The sequence below is a fragment of the Lagenorhynchus albirostris genome, chromosome 16, assembly GCF_949774975.1.
Source record: "Lagenorhynchus albirostris chromosome 16, mLagAlb1.1, whole genome shotgun sequence".
Taxonomy (NCBI): Eukaryota; Metazoa; Chordata; class Mammalia; order Artiodactyla; family Delphinidae; genus Lagenorhynchus; species Lagenorhynchus albirostris.
The window spans coordinates 74,283,646-74,297,348 of record NC_083110.1 but is presented as its reverse complement, the minus strand read 5'-3'; the positions used below and the strand labels follow the sequence as shown (position 1 = coordinate 74,297,348).

At 48.5% G+C, this 13,703-nt stretch overlaps 1 protein-coding gene across 8 annotated transcripts in view; it reads left to right on the top strand.

Moving 5' to 3' along the window:
• The window catches only part of FGFR2 (fibroblast growth factor receptor 2), a 190,977-nt gene that overhangs the window by 45,012 nt on the left and 132,262 nt on the right, over positions 1-13,703 (top strand). The gene's annotated exons all lie outside the window — the stretch shown is intronic.

The following is a 13,703-nucleotide window of genomic DNA, read 5'->3' as shown; positions in this document are numbered from 1 at the left end:
GTGGCCTCTCCCGTTGCGGAGCACAGGCTCCGGACGCTCAGGCTCAGCGGCCATGGCTCACGGGCCCAGCCGCTCCACGGCACATGGGATCTTCCCGGACCGGGGCACGAACCTGCGTCCCCTGCGTCGGCAGGCGGACTCTCAACCACTGCGCCACCAGGGAAGCCCAGGTGATGCATTTTTAAAGGGTTTAACTTGAGGGAAAAGGGTCCTGGTTTCTGAAAGTCATGCCTGTACTTCTTTAATTTTGCTAATAATTAAAATGGATGTTTCTCTAATTGCCAGTTTTCCCCCGAGTGCGTGGCTCAGCCCACACGGAGGCAGCTGAGCTGGGATTTCCCAGGAATGGCCCAGGTTAGGAGGAAAATGTCATTTTTCATTTAGACTTCCAGGGCAGCATTATTGGGAGTTTATTTCAACATAAAGTGTAAAATGGTCCTGGAGGACTTCTTTTTATCATATTTAATTATTGAAGAGAGTTTAAAATATGTGTGCACATACTGGAAGAAAGAGGTGAGGCAGAGAGGGGGAAAAGCAGTGGACAGGGATGGAGTCCGCACGGTGGTTCTTGGTTAAAAGTGTGCATCCAACAATGTGAGTATCGTTGGAAGCAGGTCTTCCCAACTTGGCATCTGTGCGCTTGCGGGTTGAGGGGAGGTGCCTGAATTCCCTGAAATGGTAGGTCATATTTTGCAGATGTCCTTCTGTGCATATTTCGGGGTTCATAGCTTCTACGAGGTTTGTGTCCAGAGTTGTGAGAGGTTAAAAAAAAAAAAAAGATTTAGTGGACCCCGCAAAACCCTGCAAAGAGGTGACTTTGGAAAAGCTCACAAACCCCTGGACCTCAGTTTCCTTCCCTTTCTGTCGTCTGAGGGTTGGATAAGACAGTCTTCAGGGTCTCTTCATTCGTGCTAAATGAATATTTATATCCTCAGAAGCCTTCTGATGACCTGCCTCAAAAGCTTGCTGGGAGATTTAGGTGGGCCTGGACGTGAAGTGCGCTTAGCACAGGGCCTGGCGTCTAATGAGCACCTGGGATGTGTTGTCATCATTGTTCTCAGTGAGCTGGGCACATGCATCTTCCTGGTCCCGTGGGCTGGCTGGGTCAGTTGCCACAGTGTCAGGAAACATCTAGGCTTTTGGAGACAGTTGAGTAGAAAGTTGCTCTCTAATGGAGGAGGCCCTTCGTGTTTCCAGGCAGCTGTGTTTGTTTGCTTTCTGTAGGGTCTGTACTTCCCCTTCCAACTGATTTGAGCCCTAAGATGAGTTCTTCCAATGCCGGAGTTTTGCTTTGGTGTCAGAGGTTGTTAGGAAGGTAATCTAATTATAGATGAGGAAGAGGAGATTTTAGCAACTGGAAGCAGACTAAGTAGGGCAGCTCCAGTTTAGGCTGTGATACCAACGAATTGGAGAGAGACAGACAGAGAGTCCCCCATCCATGTGTGTCCATCAGTCCCTGTCTGTCCGCCATGGTGAGTTTAACTGTAGCTTTGGTTAAAATAAGTTCAACCTTGACCTTCTAGTGCACAAGGCCTTATCTTATTTTTGTTTTGCTAATTGGGAAGCTCAGTTTAGGTAATGTGTATCGGGCTGCACCAGAGGGAAATTTGTGCGGAGAAAAAGGTAACTAAGTTCCAGGAAGGAGCCCTAATGCTAGAGGGTCCTTTTCCAATTGTCCCAGCTTTGTACAGTATCATGTCATCTATCATCACCCTATCCCATCCATCATCATATCATGTATCACATCATGTCATCTACCATGTACCATCATATCATATTATCCCATCATCTGTCATATATCATTTGTCTCTGGACACATTCTGAAGTGGTGGCAGTAGGTTTGGGTCTACTCAACTGACTTAAGAAGAAAATAATCTCTAGAAGATTTTAGTTAATATTCCAGACTAAAAATGAATATTTTCAACTGGTCATTCATTTTTGTAGGTGACCAGCTGCGAAGGGTTTAAACTCAGTTGACTCAAAGGGGCCAGTAGTCCTCAATGCCAAGTACTGCTCTGTTGATTAAGATTGTAATTATTTAAAGTATAGTCAAGCTTGATTACCTTGGGGTGGAGGTGACTCTTACTTTCAAGTTCTTCCTGGCATTGTCACCTACTCTGGTTAATTAAGTCATTGTTGACATTAACCACATCTTTGTTTACATCAGCCCAGTAGGAGCTAAAATAAAAGGGCTTTTCCAACCCAAAACCCTTTATTACTTTTCCACCCTCCACAAAGTGTCATTCTGAAAAGCAACAACCTGGGAAGAAAATAGTATGCCTTTTTTTTTTTTTTTAATCAATTTTTGGGCAAGGTGATCCTGACTGATGTGAGTTGGTCCAAAGTTCAGTAGCAGAGAGATTGAGCATGGGGTCCACACGGAGACCTCCTTACCTCAGATTTTTCCACTATGGTTTAAGTCCTTTGTTAGAAGTATTGTAAATGCCATGATATCAGCCATACGCATTTAATTGCAAGTTAAAAGAAAAGAAAAAAAGAATATATCCGCATACCAAGAATGAATGATTTAAAATAATCTTCTGTTTTGTATTATCTGCATCTTTGTTCCTCAGTATGTGTTAATATTTAAGAGTTGACTGTAACTTGATAGCTTAGGAACAAGGACTTATTCTTGGTAAATTAAACCAAACGTAGGCTTATGCAGTTCAATACACAACGAAGTACACATTCTTTATTAGTATATAAAGTATTTCACAATTCATAGACAAAGAGCTGTGTTTAATATTACTTCTAGAGCAAAAATTTGGCAAGCCCAGAGAATTGGTATTTGTATACTTTCTGTACTGGCTCGCTCTCATCCAAATTCCAAGTGTGTGTGTGTGTGTGTGTGTGTGTGTGTGTGTGTGTGTGTGTGTGTGTGTGTGTGTGTGTGTGTGTGTGTGTGTGTATTTTGCCTTTTTATTTTAACCGGTTAAAACACTGAGTACCTACTAGGTGACTAGTCCTTGCTAGGCCATAACTGAAGACTTGTTGCTCTCAAGTGTTTCCCACTCAGCTGAGGGTGAGAATTCAAATAACTAGAGCAATCCGATATGAGATGTTTCCAATATCAGACTTAATGAATAATTACATGGTTATGAAATAACTGGGGTCGTGTTTAAACAGGAAGAGTTTTGTTTAATGTTTGTGTTCTCAGTAAAATGTGTCCAGGAGCCGTCCCATTTGTAGTCTCTTGTTTGGGTATTTACTTATCCAGGGTAATTGTTAAAAGGCTGCCCCCCTCTTTCATCAGAGTCTGGCTTACTTTTACGTTTCCATTAAAAATGCTGTCTAATCTTAGTCTTTAAAGGAAAATGTGGGAAATTGATTTTTGGGTGCCGGCATCTTAGGCTCGGTAGGAAATACAGCTAGTGTGCTCCTTTCCGCTGTGTCGGTTTGACTCTTAGCAGGGTGCTTGCCTTGGTAAGCAGTTCAGAAGTGATTGTTCGGAAGTTTTTCAGGCTGTCCCACAAACGATTCTGATCCAGTGGGGTTTGTGAGGCTGTGCAGAAAGGCCCATGGTCTTTATTATTATTTGGTTTTCCTGGAGGGATGACTTTAGCCTGAGGTTTTGCATCCTTCTTGTGCTTTTGCTGCATCCAGGTGGGATTTAGAGATGGCTCTGCTTTTCCGGCTTCCCTGGCATTGCAACGCCTGATGCCACACCCTCACCCCACGTCCTTCTCTCTGCCTTACCATCTTAGCAGTAACTTCTTTTAACTGATGGTGACAGTGCTGAAGGCCATGTGTGGCTGAATCGTGAACCTAATGTAAGGGCTGAACGTTTGGCCTTAAGCCAAAGAGGTGGGTTTCTGATCATTAGATCCAAGATGAACAAACCCCGAAGAATTCAGCTTTGACTCCTTAGAGGCTTAGAGGCTCTTGAACTTGAGTTTTTAAAGCTACGCACAACTCGTGTTCCATTTTGCGGACAGTGTTTATCTTCATGGGAAGCCTTAAGGCTTTCTGGCAGCCCGAGAGTCTGCACAAACTGGCCACTTCCTCCTGCTTACCCAGATAGACCTGGAGTGACCCAGCCAGGTTCAGCTGTGGCTTTCCTGGATCAGGGAATGGGAGGAGGTGGGGAAGGGAGCTGAGGCCGAGTTCTGTAAGGAAGTCTGGTTGAACAAGCTGCTGGCCTTTTCCCTATGATGGGCCCCCATGTCTTGGAGATGTTTCCTTTTGAAATTAACAAACGTCACACTTTTCCCAAGTTCTTTTTCCCCCGTGCTCTGATCGTTACTACCCCGGTTTTGGGCATGACAGGAAACCCAAAATGGTAGCCACATCAGTGGTAGATGGTGGTTGCAGGCTTTCACTGGCCTCTGTTTGTGTAACTTTAAGCTTTTACCGTTTATATAATCATGCAAAAGGATATTTTAAATTATCAGGCTAGACCACTGTTGTCCATGAAGAGTGCAAATCAAGTAGAATAGGCATGCTTTAGAGTTTCAGTAATTTCGGTTTTAGGAAACTTGTACCATGATGGAGTTTTAAGATGTTGGGTGTGAGCTGTTGTCATTTATTCCACTTTGGAATCCCATAAGTAGTTACGTCCCATTCTGGACTTTTGCCGTTTCATGTGAATATTAAAAATTTCAACTTCTTTTTGACTGTACTGAGTCAGGGAGCTAAGGTGTGGCCTACTCTTTGCTCTAACCCCTGTCCAACCAAAGCATGGTAAATTCCGAGTCGTGTCTGAATGGAATGCACATATATAGAATGTCGGGTCGTGGTGAACGTGTTTTATGGGGAGGTCAAAAAAATACCTTATAAGGAAAAGACTGACAGATTCAGAATTGAGGTCAAGGGACATATATATTTTACGATTTATATACAGCACTTGACTTGAAAGAAAGAACCCAGTTCTGAGCTCTGACATTAATACGGTAAACTCTGTATATATTGTCGTGATTATTTTCTAACACTAGAACTTCTTCTGAGTTACTATGTGTGACCTCTTTTTAAAGGCCAGTTTACTGTTAAGTTTTGCCATACATAACCAGCTGTAATGTTTTAAGAATATCAAGACATCAAAAAGTCCAACTTTGTGTGTTGCAGGGGGCAGGGGGGGTAGGAGGTGGGGGGGTGCTATAAAATGTATAGAAAGATCTGTGCAGTGGTGAGTTTAGGGTTTAAACTCTTTGAAAACCCTTACACTTCAGATTGTGAGTAGACAGTGAGTTTGCCCCAAAGGAGTGTGGCTGCCTTCAAGGCACCTCCTTCCTTTGGGAATTCCATGGCGGTCCAGTGGTTAGGACACTGCGCTTTCACTGCTGAGGGCCCGTGTTCAGTCCTTGGTCGGGGAACTAAGATCCCGAAAGCTGGCTGCACAGGTGGCGGCCACCCCTAACCTCCGCCCAAAAAAAGGCACCTCCTTCCCATCCCACTAAGCCTCCTGGATCTTGACCAAACCTTGTTGCCTTTTTAGCTGACCCAGGCAGGCGCACAATTAACTATACATCCTAGGGTTCAAACAGAAAATCACTCAGATCTCTAAAAGACCAGGAATACTCTATGTTATTATCGTAAATTCTGCATCTGACTTTTTTTTTTTTTCGTAGAAATGAATAAAATCATTTAAAATGGTATGTAATGTGCTTTCTGGGGACCGAAACTCACAGAAGGAACTTGGCCTTGGGAGCTAAACAAAGCAGATTTGAATCTTTCCGTTATCTACTGGTGCTGTGACCTTGGATAAGTTAGATAACCTCTCTGAGCCTCTCTTTCTTTATCTAAAAGTGGGTCTGATAACATCTATCTTGAAAGGGGGACCATGAGGATCAAATGCAAGTGTATGTAAAGCCCGTACAGTAGTTCCTGGCAGATAGTAGGTGCTCAGTAAGTGCTAGTTTCCTCCCTGCCCCACCCCACTTCCTTGTAGAGGTAAAAACCTGAGATAGGATGTCAAACCAATATTTCTGGGATGTTTACCCTACGATATACAATGACAAATATTCTGATGAGAGGCATTTACTTTAATTAAAGTAGAAAGGGAGCCTGTCCAACCCTTTGTATTATCCTGGGCATTTACAAGTGTGGACCCTAGAAATGGGGTCCTCCTGCTGCTTGCAGTCCAAATGGTTCAGGGTTGACATTTTTTTTCCCTGTCGAAAAAAGTCAATTGCGGCTGTGTAATAACGGCTGGATATGTGCTTCATAAGGAGCAATATATTTTGGCAAGGAGTTCTGTGCTTGGGGCTTCCAAACAAAGGATTGTCAAGAGGCCCTGTGAAGAAGGATGGAGAGGGACTTCCCTGGAGTCAATGGTTAGGACACTGCACTTCCACTGCAGGGGGCACGGGTTCGATCCCTGGTCAGGGAACTAAGATCCTGCATGCCACGCGGCACAGCCAAAAAAAAAAAAAAAAAGAGAAGGATGGAGAGAGGTTTATGGGATGGGTTGGCGGGGAAGGGGGGTGTCACATGCTCTGCTTTTGTCCTGGCCCGTGAGGGGAGCTCCATAGCATGTTATGATAGGCTCTGCCAGGTTGGCCTGTGGTGACTTCCCCCGGGCACTCTGCTGGGCCTTCCTTAGTTAACAGGTGGCTGGGCTTCCAGTCTTCGTGGAAGGGAGCTCAAGGAGATTGTTATGGTACCCATGGTACTGGGGGTGTGAGTGGGAGTGGGCAGTGTGGATGGGGTCATATTCTATTAGCCCATTCCTTGAGAGGCTGAGGATGCAGGTGGTGGTAACAGTAATTCTTATTACCATCTATTAAGTGCCTGTTGTGTGTTGGACATTGTGCTAGGTGCCTTGACATGTTATCTCTAATCTCTTTCCCCAGTTTTATTGAGATATAATAGGCAGCACTGTTTAAGATGTATGGCACAACCATTTGAGTTACATATATTGTGAAATGATTACCACAATAAGTTTAGCTAACATCCATCATCTCATACAGACACTAAAAAGAAAAAGAAAAAAATATTTTGGGATTAACTCTCTTAATGACAGTCACATATACCAGCCACAGAGCCGTGTTAACTCTAGTCATCACGCTGTACATTATACCCCTGGTACTTATTTCCCTTCTAACTGGAATTTTGTACCTTCTGAACCACCTTCCTCCAATACCTCCTCCCGCCACCATCTCTCATCTTAGTGATGCAGCTGACCCCAGCTATCCACATTCGCATTTTATGGCCGAGACTCTCGGAGATGAGACGATTCCTCCAAGGCCCCGTAGGTAGTGAGTGCGTGTCCAGGCCTTGGGGTACATTGATTGGTGCAACAAAGATTTCCCAGTGGCCTCCTCTTTCCTGAGCAGGTGGCTCTTCTGTGGAATACTGTGGGGAGCTGCTCATTCTTAAATCTGTCATTTGACTCTTAAACATGTAAGGACAGTGCTGGTTGATGCAGTTTCTTCTCATCTGTCCACATCTATTCCCCTAAAGCTATTTGAGGAAAAGTCGTAGACGATAAAACCATTCCAATAATTACCACTTCGTGATTCTTCTGGAATGGCCTCTGGTGGTATGTCGCTTATTGGTAAGAAGCTAACCCTCTCTGCTGCGCAGGAGACCAGAGGGAGACTGCGTGGAGTCCCAGATAGTGTCATGCGGCAGAGGTCACAGCAGGAAGGGCCGGCCCGCAAGGCAGCAGCACGAGGCCATCCCGTTGTCCTTGTCCCAGGTGCTTCAGGCGGTCTGCCCTGGGACCTACTCAGTGTTCAGTTTTGGTCGTCAGTTTGACATTGCGTCAAGCTTTTCTTCAGCATTTCTGGTTTGAGGTTGGGTCAAGGCCTACCTCTGCAGACTGGTATACCTGGGGCTCCTGCAACCTGTGGTCATGGACAGATACTGAGCCCTCTAATGTCAGAAGCTAGGAAAGCAAAAATAACTAAATAAATAAAAGGTGGGGGAAGGGAAAAAATTCCCAGAACGAAAGGGCAGAAGCAGCAACACCTATATACTTCCTGTAGCCTTGGCCAGGAAGGGTGTCCCGAGGGAAAAAAGAGGCCGGGGTGCAGAGCCTGTTTTTAAAGCAAACGAAGTTCAGTTTGGTGGTTTAAAAAAAAAAAGAAAGTGAACTCTGAGCGGTTCCAGCCCGACGGGGAGGTGAATCAAGCCTGGTTCAGCCAGTTGCACTCCGCGCCGGCCACCTGCTCAGTGATGCAGAAGACGCAGGCATCCAGAAGGGGGGCTCCGTGTGGGTGAGAGGTTGTAGGATGCTTGGCTGGAAGGTGACACTGCGCGGTTCCCTCTGAGCCTCTCAGCCCTGGTGCGGCCGCAGCTTCCAGAGCCAAGGTCATTACCACGGCACACCTTTCAGATTGCAGCATCGTTGCTGTGACTCCTTTGAGTTTGTCCCCCAATTATGTTGAGACCCTGCTATGTCCTACTGTGTGCTGGGCTCTGTGAGGATAGAATGACAAGCAGAGAAGTCTCAAGTCCTGTTGAATTGGGGGGGACGGGGGGCGGGGAAGGGGACTGGCATTTGTCAAATACTTGCAAAGAACGAAGGGGCACCGTCCAATCTGAGGTGAAGGTCATCCGAAGTAAAAGCATGGTGTGTCTCAGAGGGATTCGGGGAACCCCGAGGAGGCCAGTGTGCTAGAGATGGGGCTGCGGAAGCAGGCCAGGCCGGGCGGGGCTGGAGGCAGCCTACGTGCCATGTTAAGGGTTTTTCTGGGTCTTCCAACCGTGCGCCTTCCTGAGGCTGGTCTTGCAGGCAGTGGGTGCCGCCTTGATTTGCTGGTAAGTTCACCGCGTCGGCCCTAGTCAGCCCCGGCCAGGTGTGCCGGCTAGGTTGCCCTGTGCCCACTTCGGGAATCCTCCTGACCTCCCTGCTGTCCGGTAAGAGGTATCTACCCTTAAAGGTATGGCGAGTCAGGAGGTCACGGCAGCCCTCAGCCGCCACTTGAGTGGGGCATCTCCTCGCTCCTTGACGGTCTGGAGCTGCAGTTCCTTACCAGACCCACGTGGATGCGGGTAGACGGCCCCGGGGAGCCAGGGAGACCTAGTGAACACGATTCTGGTCCCCTCGGGGGCCTCACCTGGGCACTCAGAGATTCAAACAAGGCTTCCTCCTCTTTCTATGGAGAGGGGTGCACAATCTCAGCTTAAGAAAGGACCTGGTACGCCCTGTCCACGTCTTGGGAAGCCAAGACGCTGGGGAGCCGTGCACAGCGTTTCCAAGAGCAAATGCTCCCAAGGGTTTTGAAAGGGGCTCTATTAGGAGGTAGGGGCTCTTCAAAGTTTGTTTCCTTGAAGTTTTTACCTCTCTGCAAATAGGCGGCTTAGGGTTGGGGAGAAAGGTTAACCGCGGTGGCGCCTATCTTAATTTGGAATTTCCTGAATGAATGTGGTTTCAATCCTCAGGCACAGGATTCCCCTAGGGAGACGTTTTCTTTTCTCTGCATATCACGGGAGAAAAGTGATCCCTGTGGCTTGTCGTGCCTTTCTGGGTCCTGCCGGGCCCCCGGCTGGGAATGGGCCCTGCCCACCACAGAGGCTCCCCGCCCCCTCTGACTTCAGGGAGACCTCTGCCAGGGGTGATTCTGATCGACCTGCTCGCTGAAGACCCCTCGGGCTAGGAATCTGTGCCTTCGCCTGCCCGAGCCGGATTTCAGCGCTGGCCGGGCCTGAACTTGCTGAGGCCCGGGCCGCCAGTTCAAACCCATTCAAATGAGGAGGCCCATCTGTTTCCCAGCATCCAGCTGCTGTCCCTTCATTTGCAAATGGCTGGGATGCTGCTGGAGGGGGGACCAGTCTGGGGGACACATCTGCAGGCTCCGAACGGGTGTTGGAACTGGGGTCCTGCTGAGAGAAGAAAGGCCTAGCCCTTTAAGTAAACTTGCTGAACAGTACCCCCATAAGGTCCTGAGTTGCAGAACCCGAGGCAGCCTTGCCCTCAAGGAGTAACTCTTCACCTCCCTCTCTCCTCGTCAAGCTTCCTGTTTTTTTCCCCTCTCATTTGCAGCTGGGGCCGCTTTAAAAGTATTCATGTATTCAGAACGTACTCGCTGAGGGAGGGGCTCGGGAAAATGTCCAGTAGGATTTGGACATTGATCTGACCTTTACGGGACTTAGAGGGCAAATGTATCCCCTGGAGTTGGCACCATTTATGTCAGTAATGGGGCCATGTGAGCCACAGGTAACACTAAGGTGGAAAGGCGACCGCCCCTGAAAACTTGCTTCTGAATGTGGTCAGGCTGCTGGCTTTGCAGCGTGCTCTCTGGAACGCAGGCCAACTACCCCGCTCACTGGAGCCCAGGTCCTCAAGCTAGTGGCCTCTGGGTCTGGCGTTCAGGGGGTTTCATGGCCTGCTGTCGGGGTGCAGTGAGTCATCCCTGAGCCCAGCTGGGATCCTCTTTTCTAGGGAGTTCTTTGGGGGGTTACCATGCCCCCCATACAAATATCAGTTATCTCAAATTTGTTGGATGGATGAATAGTAAATGGTATTTTAATAAGCCACAGGCTTCTTCCCTTACAAAAGTAATCAAACAGGTGTTGTACATAGCCGTTGATGACGACGACTCTCACAAGATCCTTGGATGTTTAGTTCCATTTGAGAACATTCCAGAAATCCCCACTTTGGTAACTTACATATATATGATGTGGCAGATTTGTTCATTTGAAAGAAAACCCCTTTTTAAAAGCAGACAAATTCAAATTGAGGTTCCCATGTTATTGGAAAAATGTAATCTGCTGATCAGTTAATATATTACTCAGCCATAAAAAGGAGCAAAATTGGGTCATTTGTAGAGATGTGGACGGATCTAGAGACTGTCATACAGAGTGAAGTAAGTCAGAAAGAGAAAAACAAATACCGTATATTAACGCATGTATGTGGAACCTAGAAAAATGGTACAGGTGAACCGGTTTGCAGGGCAGAAATAGAGACACAGAGGTAGAGCACAAATGTATGGACGCCAAGGGGGGAAAGCGGGGTGGGGTGGGGTGTTGGTGGGATGAACTGGGAGAGTGGTATTGACATGTATACACTGATGTGTATAAAATGGATGACTAATAAGGACCTGCTGTATAAAAAAATAAAATAAAATTCAAAAGTTAAAAAGAAAAAGTATCAAGCTACAGCCCACAAGCAGGAGCCTGGCCTGCTCTGGCCAGTGCTGAGGGGTAGGCAGGCAGGGCACCCCTGCCGGGGTGGAGGCTTCTCTTAGGTGTGCCCCCCACTTTACAAAAGCCTTCCCAGGCAGTCTCTGGTTTTGTCCCCATGGTGACCTTGACCTAGCCTGGAGGTAGCCTCTTCTACAGACCAGGACCCTGAGGCTCAGGGAGGAGAAGGGGCCGCCCAAGTTGACAGGGTTCATCACTGCCGCAGCAGGTCTAAAGCTTGTCCTTAGACACTGGAGCTGAACTTCTCACAAGGCGGCCCTTGGACCAGTAGTATCAGCATTCCCCGGGAACTCCTGGGAAATCCAGAATCTCAGACCCCACCTCAGGCCTCCTGACCTAGAAACTTTGGAAGGGGCGCCCTGGAAGCTGTGTCTGGGTGATCTTTATGCAAAGTAAAGGCTGAGAAGCAGAGCCCCCCTCCTCCGCTCCCCCCCCCAGCCCCCAGCTCTCAATTGGAGTGGGTGGGTGGAGGCAGACTGTATTCTGCTGGGAATATACTAGATGGATAAACAAAGACCTGATGAATTGGAGATGGGAGCCGTGCAGTCTGTCTTAATGGGAATCAGAGGAGATGATATTTGAGCTGGGCTTTGAAGGCTGAATAGGAGTTTGCCGTGCAGAGTGTCGGGACAGGGGATGCAGGTAGAGGGAATAGTGCCCATGTGAACAGACAAGCCTCGGGTGTGAGAGAGAGGGTAGAGCGGGATCTGGGGCCAGGAGCAGCCAGGGCCTTAGTGTGGGTGATGTTCTTTGGGTTTCACCCTGTCGAAGTGTGGAGTGGTCTGTGCCTTTTTTTTTTTTTTTTAAAGTGGTGGTAAGATTTGCTTTTCAGAAGATTGCTCTAGTGGCTCATGAAGGACACAGGGGGCGGCCCACGGGTGATGGGTTGGGGGGTGTTGCAGAGCTCTTTCGGAGAGATGGTAGAGGCCTGGAGTAGTGGGCCCGTGGGACCGAAAGCCGCCCTTGCTTTATCTCCAGAGCTGTTGCAGAGACAGACTGAATAGGGGAGGAGATGTGGGGACTGACGAGGTGGGAGGCGAGAGGGAGCAGAGGTGCTGTAGGGTGGATTTGGAGCTTGAGTTGCTGTCACATGGTGACTCCATTCAGCAAGAGGCCAGAGGAGGAGGTTGAAGGTCATCTGCCTGCTTTAGATGGGACCTCTGTAGACACCCAGGTAAGGTGTTCCCTCGGGCAGGTGGAAATGTGAACCTGCAAGCAGGGGCTTGAGTGGCATTGCCATGTAGGGGTGGGAAAAGCTGCAGAGATGGAGGAGATCAGAATACAGGGAGAAGGACCAGAGGAGCTGGGGGTGGAATTCAGAGCGTATCCACAGGTATGTGGGGCGGGGGGGAGATTCCCAGAAGGGCAGGAAGGTCTCCATGCATGTTCCTGTTCTTGAGAACACATGTGCACACGCGTGTGCGCACACACACACACGCCAGCAGAAAACAGCATGCCGCTGTAGGTAAATAGGCGCTGAACTGTGTGTCAGGGGCTCTCCCTTTCCTGTCATCGCCAGCCTTCCACGCTGAGAAGACCTGGTCAGGGGCGTTTCCTCCGTTCACGGTTAGCCAACTGCAGCCCCGGAACAAGGCTTTCAGCCACAGGTTCTTCCCCACGGTTGGTACTTTTGAGCGCTCGCTAAGTGCTGGGCACTGTGCTCAGTGCCTTCCGTGCACTGTCAGTTATGGTTGTTCCTGGTTTGCAGGGGAAGAACGACGAAGTGATTAGAAAGCTGAGGGCCCTGTCCTGGGTCACACAATTTCTAAGTGGCAGAGTTGAGACTCAGGCCTGTTCTGAGTCTGGTCTTTTAACATCCCCAGCCTGTCCTTGCCTTTTCTGAAGAGTCACCAGGGAGGGGACAGAAGTGAGGCTAAACACTAAGGTACCACAGGGAACAGCTCCAGGAATTGAAGGAGCATCGGATGAGGAAGGTGGCCTCCCACTCTGTACAGCGAGGAGGGCCGCCTGGGGTCAAGGGCTGCCACGAGGACTTGGGGACAAAACGGTTTTGGGGGGCAGAGGATGCGTTTTTCAGGACCGGAGATGATGATGTCTGTTCATTTTACAGGCGATGCCTCTGCAAGCCCACTTCAGGCAGATCCCGTTCATTCCTTCATTCCTTTACCTCCTCGCGACGCCCCCATCCCTGCTCCCCCCTTTTCCCTTCCTGGTTGTGGTGATACAGGGAGTACAAAACCTTCTGCTGAGAAAAAGAGACAGATTTTCCAGTGGTCTCAGTCAGTCGGCAGGGCCAGCTTTTTGATGATGTGGTTTTTCCTAGAACAGCATGCCCTAGGAAGCCTAGATTTCGAGAAGGGCCAGCCTCCTCCGCCGTGTCTAGCAAGCATGTTCCCAGAAGGCAGGCTCAGGGCCTGGACGACCAGGTGGCTGAACGCATAGGCTCGCTGTATATCCGACCTGGGGCAGGGGAGCTACTTTGACACAACTCTTAGCGCCAGTTTCTGCTTCCTGGGCACTAGATACCCTGGTGGCTTGTCTCTCTGGGAATTGGGTTTTGAACAAAGGGCTCAATTTTGAAGTTCTTCCTCAAGCAAAGCTACCAATATCTAGGGATTTTATGCAGGTGCTTCTGTTCCGTACCCTCCTCCTGGTGG